The 8,380-nt window shown below is 39.8% G+C and overlaps 1 pseudogene; it reads right to left on the reverse strand.

The window, feature by feature from the left end:
- Positions 1-8,038, reverse strand: part of LOC105298174 — a 60,417-nt pseudogene extending 52,379 nt beyond the window's left edge.
- Positions 8,039-8,380: the final 342 nt, after the last annotated feature.

Genomic DNA, 8,380 nt, shown 5'->3' on the forward strand with positions numbered 1-8,380 from the left:
TGAGATGGTAAGAAGTGCTATGAATAAATTGATATAGGCTAAGGAAATAGGAAATTGCAGAGGTGAGGTCGGGGATTACTATTAAGGGGTGATCAGGGAGGGATGAGACTGTAACATTTTTGCTGAAACCTGAATGATTTGAAGGAGCCAGACATGAAAGGTTGTGAGGGAAAACATTCCAGGTAGAGGGACAACACATACACAGGCCCTGAGGAGGTTGGGATGTTTAGAAGTAGAAAGACAGACAGAAAGAAGGCCAGTGGGGCTGAAGCACTATGAATACAGGGAGAGTGATAGGCTCTGAGGTTGAAAGACAGGCAGGAACAAGGTAGATAATCGTAAAAGTCAGAAGTTTGAATATTAATTCAAAGGCAACAGATCATTCAGTTCAGATGTAGAAAGTTGTTAAGAGACTTACCCTCTCTCATTCTAAAAACCCAAAGAAGCCATACAAGCTTCATAATCATAGTTTTTTTAAAAATTATGAAATGCTGAGTATGGAAAGAAAAATGAATGAAACTCTGTTAAGTACAAGTCCTTCAAAAGAGAAAATAGATACAACTGTTCTCATCTCTAACTGAAATGAGCAGAGGAGAAGGAATCTGCCTTAGCCAGGAGTAAGGAGAAACCAGACCAACTTTTGACAAACTTTTAATAGCTACATGTAGGATGATGTAATAAATTAAAAGTAATAAATTAAAATACAAAGTTGAACTCATTATCCCCAAACGCTTCCCGCCAGACTTCACTGAGTGCTGAGTGAGAGTAATACCCTAAATATGGGAGCAGGGAGGGAGTGCTAAAAGAAACTCTCCAGCACGTTGGCTCTTAGACAAGAAAGACTGGGGAAAAGCAGAACTGAGGGAAAACCATAGACACTCAGGCTTCACAGATCATAGGCCAGGAGCCACCCTCCAGAGGTTAGGCATGGAATCAAGAGATCTCCCAAAGCATAGGAAGTGAGACAGGAAAGCAAAGAGAACTCCCTGGTGAGCAAAACATATATGGGCAGCTGGGCTGCAAAGCAGGGAGGGATATCCCAGAGTTCAGGAAGCTGGTGGCTTGGCTGTGGAACAGGCAGATCTCTGAAACCTCACTAGTGCTCATATCCTTTGCCTTCATCTGACATCTGTGGTAGGATATAAAATAGTCTAACACGTGCATAATTGGAGTCCTAGAAAAGAGTGGATGAGGGAGACAGGGGTGGGGGGGGAGAGAGAGGGAGAAAGAAAGAGAGAGAGAGAGAGAATTTGAAGAGATAATGGCTGGAGAAGTTTCCAAAGCTGATAGAAGCATCAATCCATAGATCCAAGATACTTGGAAAACCTGAATAAGGATAAATATCAAACATGAAAGAGAAGATGTTAAATGTAATGGGAAGCCATTGGTGATTTTTAAGTAGGAGAGTGTATGATCTGATTTATATGGAAACAGATCTCTCTGACTGGTGTATGGAGAGTGCGCTATGTCGGGGCACAGGTGAGAGTGGAGATCAGTGAGTAGGCTGTAATAGTAATATGAGAGCCATAATGGCATTTTTCTTCACTGCCATTTTAGCCCTTACTTTTTTCTCCAGATGGCACAAAGAGTCAGACAGGCTTTCATCTTTCAACAGGGGATTCTATGACTCTATGTTATCCTCATTGATGGTACCTTTAAAAAATCCATTCATATTCCTGGAACCATGTCTGTCTTGTCCATCACTGTTCCACCAGCACAGTCACATAGTAGGTGCTCAATGCATATTTACCAAATAAAGGAATAAAACAAAGTTCAAAATTACAAAAATTCAACTATATCTGGATTTTGCTGCAAGGTACCTTATCCTCTTGGTAATGGGGTTGTATCGTGATATTATCACTGTGCAGGCACCACAGTCTCACCCTCCACAGCCATACTTAGTTCCCATGAATTGGACTGGAAAAGTACAGTTAAGGATAATGTGTTTTCTGTAATTCTCTTTCCAAAATAGCAGTGATTCTAGGAGATAGCACTATCAAAGACTTTTAAATATAGAGTTAAGTTCAATACATACTTATCAAACGATGTATGTCTTAGCTGCTATTATTTAGAATCTTGTACATTCTTGATTGCTCTCCTCTTTTTCAACTCAACTCCATTTCAGGTTGCCAAAAATGGAGTCAAACTAGAAAAGGAAGAGTCTATACCTGTAAGGGCTTGAGTAATTGAAAGTGTGAGTAACTTGTACATTTTTTCTCAATCTTTTGTCTGTCTTTGATAATCTATGAAGTAAAATGTCAAACTGTAAGTAATTCTTAGAATATTTGTGCCATATTATCCACATTTACCATATTTCTCTGCTTCTTGGTGGCAGAAACTGCTAGTTGTTTACCAATATCTAGTCTCTCATTCTTCCTTGGTAATATAAACCCCAGTTTTTAGCTACACACATGGTTGCTCAGAATTAAAAATACATTTCCAAGCCTCCTCTGCAGCTAGATGGGGTCATTAACAATGCTGGCCCATGGGATGTAAGCGTGAGTGTTGTGCATGATTCCCAGGTGGGAAACGTCCTCAAAAGGAGGAGGATGCCTGCTTTTTCATCTCTTATTTCTTCCTATTTGCTGGAATTCAGACATGATGGCTGGACCTCATTAGTCATCTCTGGCCATGAGGAGAAAGCTGCATGCTGAGGAGGTTGGGGCAGCAAGACATAAGGAGCTCGGTTCCCTGGTTATGTCATGACACTACTTTACTAGCCCTAATATATCTACCTTTGGGATTTTTTAAATGTAAGTATGACAGCCATGAGAATGTGCCTCATAGACCTTCTTCAACAGGGAGGGTAATTAACCAAGAGACCCAGCTGCTGCCCTTTGAAATCTATCACCCCAGTTCTCACTGGCTCTCTCTATTTCCTTTTTCTTAGGCATTTTTCCTAATGAAACCCGTGTACACTTAATACCATTTTTTGGTCTCTGTTTCCCAGAGAACCTGAACTAACCCAGTAAGAAAAGAATAAACATTTTATCTTGTGCCTCGTTTACTGCTATTTGGGATTTTTTGTCACTCGCAAGTGAACTAAATCTAAAATATTACACGCTGGTGCCATAAATAACCAGGAAATCAGTGTTCTTTTTTTTTTTTATGTCCAAAGATCTTGAATGACTTCCAGAAGGTCGTTATTGATGCTTTTTCAGTTTTGTGCTTTTTTTGAGAATTTCACTCTCTCCAGGGAAAAAATGTACAAACTCCCATTGTTGTATACTTTTGCATATAACTTAGTGGGGTCTAAAGAACTCTGGAAGCCCATTGGCATTCATGCATAGTAGGCTAACATTCTTTGGATGACTTTTATTTAGAAAGTTTTTCTAAGGTAACATTCTGAAGTTTAATTTCTCCATTGTCTGTTTACTTTCATGTCAGGAGGTTTCTGTGCTCTCTTTTTTCTAATGGGCATGATGATTAGTTCTCAAAGATAGAATGTCAATATTCTGACTCTTAATTCTAAAGGATGCTTAATTAAGCCCTTTTAACATCCATTGTTTTCATTCCCATTGCTAGTTTCTTCATTTATACAATATATTAAGTGCCAAAACAGAGATTGGAAAAAACTTGGTTCTTCTGGCAACCACAATTGTGCACTGCCTACATAACAAAGATGTAGGGCTTTCTTAAAGGACATAAAACCATAATAGCAGAGAATATGATTCAATGTGGCTCTATCACCTGTCTAGGATAATACACACACACACACACACACACACACACACACACACACACACACAGAGAGAGAACAAAGAAAAGGATATGCTTCTTTCTCAGATATGGTAACAGCATTGTTTCAGGATCGACATTTTTTTCTACCATCTGTACCAGAAGGAAAATAAGAGTTATGTGCACAAAGTTGAGAAAGCTAGTGTCATTTTTGCATTAGTGGGCTTATGTTAATTTGATGGAAATGCACATTAATTAACTATTCTACTCATATTTGCAACTTGATTTAATGTTTAAGGAACATCTATGATATACAAATCATCTTTCAAGTGTAGAGCCTAAATCTTGATTCCCACCACTTTGCCACTGTCCTTGGTCCTGAATTATCACTGTTCTCTGTTCTCTAAGGCAGTGGTTGTTTTTACTAATAGAAACACTAGTGACTCCTGTCCAGAATTTTGTAGAATGTCTGAAACAGGTGAAGGAAAAGATGTTAGTGAACAGAATGGTGGGGGGCGGGGTGGGGAGAGAGAGAAAGAGAGAGAGAGAGAGAGAGAGAGAATGGACAGCTGCGGGAATAGAGTAACCTCTGAGAAATTGATATACATATATAAAATATATATATTATATATACAAAATATATATATTATATATATACACATATTTTAAGACTCATTTATTAATTATGTTCAAAGAATTATAGTTTTAAGAAAGCAATCACAACCAACCATGGTCCCCAAGTCAAAGAAACAAAGGAGAAGATAAAACACATATGCCAAGTGATACAAAGACATGTAAACAAGGACATCCTTAAGAAGCAAGTTTATGTGGGTAGCCTAGCAGCATAGCAGTAGAACAGAGCACACAAGAGACGGCATGATTATGAAATGTCATGGTTGGTTATGTTTTTCAAAGTGATCAAGTTTTCTCTTTTTTGATTAAAAATTTAGGTTTCTTTTAGATTCACAAACAAAAGCATGATTTGCTTCACAATTTCACAAGCAGAGTTCCTCTTTCACCATGTTATACTAATTTTCCCTTCTAGGAAGTAGATGAGGAGAGGACCTATGCATATTCTATGACTGCTTCACCCTCAAATCTAAGTGGCCATATGCCAGGCAAAGTGAGGCATGTGCCAATTACCACGGCCGGGTCTGTGCCCTAGAGTAGTCTGCAATATAGTAAGGGAATGTGATGTGTGTGTGTGTGTGTGTGTGTGTGTGTGTGTGTGTGTGTGTACATACTGAAATACAAGGAAAGCTATGGAGTACCCCCAGGCATCCCAAACTTAAATGGCCCTCAAATTAGATTATTTTATTTCCAAAATTTACGTCTTCTCTTCTTTTCGCTAACTTGTTTAATAGCCTCATCTGCTAGGTTATCTAAGTTAAAAATCTGAGCTATTTTAAATGGCCCTCAAATGAAATTATTTTATTTCCCAAATTTACTTCTTCCCTTCTTTTCGCTAACTTGTTAAATAGCCCCATCCGCTAGGTCATCTAAGTTAAAAAATCTGAGCTATTTTCTACTTTTTCTTTCCTTTAACCTATCATAATCAGTGTCACCAAGTCCTGACACTCACACTTCCAAAATGATTCTCTAAACACCCTTCACTTCTACTGTCACTCCTTTGAATAACCTTTATTGCCTTTTAATTGAACAATTATAACAGCTGCCTAACAGGTTTCCTGCCTCTATTCTTGGCGCCCACAATGCCACCCTCTGCACCACTACCAGGGCAACCTCTCTAAAACCTATTCCTGATCATCGTCTGTATCTGCCTGAAGTCAACACAAGCTTCTGGCTGCCAAACTGCCATGCTGGGAATTCATGAATTACTCAGGGTACTTGTTAAAATGAAATCTTATGGAATCGGGATTTCTGGGAGAGGGAACCAGAAAATGTGCATTTTTAATGAGCACACTGAGTGAGTCTTAGGTGACTTTATATTCAAGAGTTCCTGGAATAGAAGAAGAAATTCAGATTCCTTGGCATGGCTTACAAGGCTTCTTTGATATACTGTTCATCATTCTCTGCCACTCAACCCATGTACCTTGAACCTTGTTCACATGGAAGAACTGGCCAATTACAGCAGTGCACAGACCTTTATCCTTCACTACTTTTCCATATGAGATTCCTTCTGTCCTCAAAATTCTCCCTTTCTTATAGCTTGGTAGAATTTTGTATGTCATTCAAAGCCCTGATCAAATATTCTCTTCCGTTGGGGGATACTGCCATCTAAAATATCCTTCGCACTCTGTTCCAAGTAATCATCCTCCTCTGTGCTCCCATGGCCAATGTCCATACATCTTTCACAGAATGTTTTACCCTGCATCATAATTATTTGTGTATGTATAAGCTTCTCTTGATCTCGGAGAGAAACCACTATCTGCTATTCTTCTTCATGTGAAATACTGAGTTAGGTGCTATTGATATATCATAGGGACATAATAAATGTTAACTTAACTGAAAAACTTGAACATAGTATGTACAATTTGCTATGAGAACACTAAGGAGAAAGGAATGATTTATCATAAGCTGGGACATCTGAACAGAAGAAATGATAGTAAAACAGGAAAGTGCCAATAATGGTGGCAGAAAGTGTTGGTTGTCTATCCCAGCATGCATTCTCCCTTTCTTCCTTCCTGCTGCCTGGAATAGGAATGAAATCGTTAAAACACCAACAGCCATTTTAGATCATAAGGCAACACCTTAATGGCAGCAGAGGAAAAAGAAAGAAGAAACCTGGGTCCTAGATGATGCTATAAAGCTTCTAGACCAGCCCCACAATATCTACCTCCAGATAAGTCTTTAAAAGTAAAAATGACTTGTATTGTGTTTTAACCACTGTTAGTATTGAGTTTGTGCCATTTGCAGTTGAAACTAATCCTAATGGATACATATGATGGCAAATCCACAGAAGCCCAATTTTAATGGAGAAATGGAATCTGGGTAGTCTAGATAGCAAAGAATAGCATTTTAGGTTTAAAAGATATTTGTATTTTTTGGAAAGAATTAATGGAAGCAAAAGGCCTTATTTATTCCAGGAGATGTTTTAAGAGATTGGAGTCTAGCTCAAAGTGCTACTGGCTTGAACTATATTTATTTTTCTTGATTTGGTGAATGGTGGCAGAAAGTATTGAAAGGAGGGAAGTGGGAGCATGGATGTAGCATGCACCCTGTCCTGCTAGGTCTTAGAGTGAAACAGGGAGGTCAGGATTACGATAGTGGTTGGGGGTGTGGGGGTAGAGAAGGAATGAGAGGCAGAGTTATTCTCACTGACTGTGGTTGGGAGAGATGATGCTAGTTCTTGGGTCAGGGTCATTGCATAGTCCCATCTCAGGACAGCCTTGGGTGTTGCAAGGGCAGAGTCTGTCACTCTGTAGCTCCACCAGCCCTTTAGGAGAGTTCAAGTTCACATTGCACGAGGTTGAGAAATCACTGTCCTCTGTGCAGGGCTGGTGACTTATGCCTGAGAGGGCCTTGCCACGTCCAAGATAGAGGCAGAAAGAAGAAAGAGAAAGATTAGGAGGGGAGAAAAAGGGGGTGAAAATGGAAATGAAGAAGAGAGGGAAGTATGTGTGAAAGGACAAGGCTGAGAGGTAGAAAAGGGAAGAAAGAGGTATTTATTGTGGGAGACAGTTAGAGAAGATCCACAGCAGCCTTAAAGCAGAGAAGGAGTCCCAAAGGGACAGTCAGTGAGGACATTTCTGCCTGAACTTCCAGTCGCTTTCAATTTCATTTTAATTGTAGTTCTTCCTTCCTACGCCACTTCCACCCTCTTCACCTTTTATAAATCATTACAGCCATCCCAGCAGCCTAGAAATATCCTCTCTCAGCCTTATAAACCAAAACGCCAGGAAATGTTAGCTAATGAACAGCCCTGCCCAAATTCCTATACTGATATCAAGACCCTCTGTTTTGCTGAGGAAATAATGCTCAATGACTACTTTTTGGCATCCTTGGTACTTTTGGGCAGATTCTGGCTCTATTCATGAAAGAGATTATTTTCCAGTCCAGATATTAGCAGTCATTGTTATGAAGTGTTTACTGTGTGCCAAGCAACTTGCTAAACCTCTCCATGGAATTTAATCTTCACTTCAATTCCATAGGAGAATGTACTGTCATCAGCCCCATTTTGAAGAGGGGAAAACTGTTATTCAGAGATATTAAGCAACTTGCCTAAGGCCCCAGACTTGATGAGTGGCAGAGCAGACAGCACAGGATTCAAATCCATGCCAAACACCTTTGATACCTCCACCTCACTGCTTCAGAACGTTCGTCAGTTCCTGCGTTGTGTTAGAGTGTGGCATCTAAGTTGTTTATTCATGGGCTCTCTCCCACCTCAAACTCCATGTTAACTGGGTCACCTGTTCTGGGGCCTGTGGTGAAACAAGTCAGACTTCAGAAAGCTATCTGCAACTAGATACCTGACCAATGGGCATTGGCTTCCCCTCTAGATAGTCTTAGCCCTGCCCAAGTGGAGACTTGGGGGATTTTATTAAAAATAGAGACCACAGGCCAATCATAACACCTAGAGTCTCCTAAGTGGTTTCCAAGCTTCCTTTCAAAAGCAAGGTTTTAATTTCAGAGGTTATGTTTGACTTCAAGACCCCTCTTCCCTGATGGTTTCTCTCTCTTACTTTTCTCAACAACCCCTCCTCTCTGAACCAGAAAGTTTATTCTAATTCTGTCCATGTGG

Source organism: Pteropus vampyrus, unplaced genomic scaffold (assembly GCF_000151845.1).
Source record: "Pteropus vampyrus isolate Shadow unplaced genomic scaffold, Pvam_2.0 Scaffold146, whole genome shotgun sequence".
In the NCBI taxonomy this organism is placed as follows: Eukaryota; Metazoa; Chordata; class Mammalia; order Chiroptera; family Pteropodidae; genus Pteropus; species Pteropus vampyrus.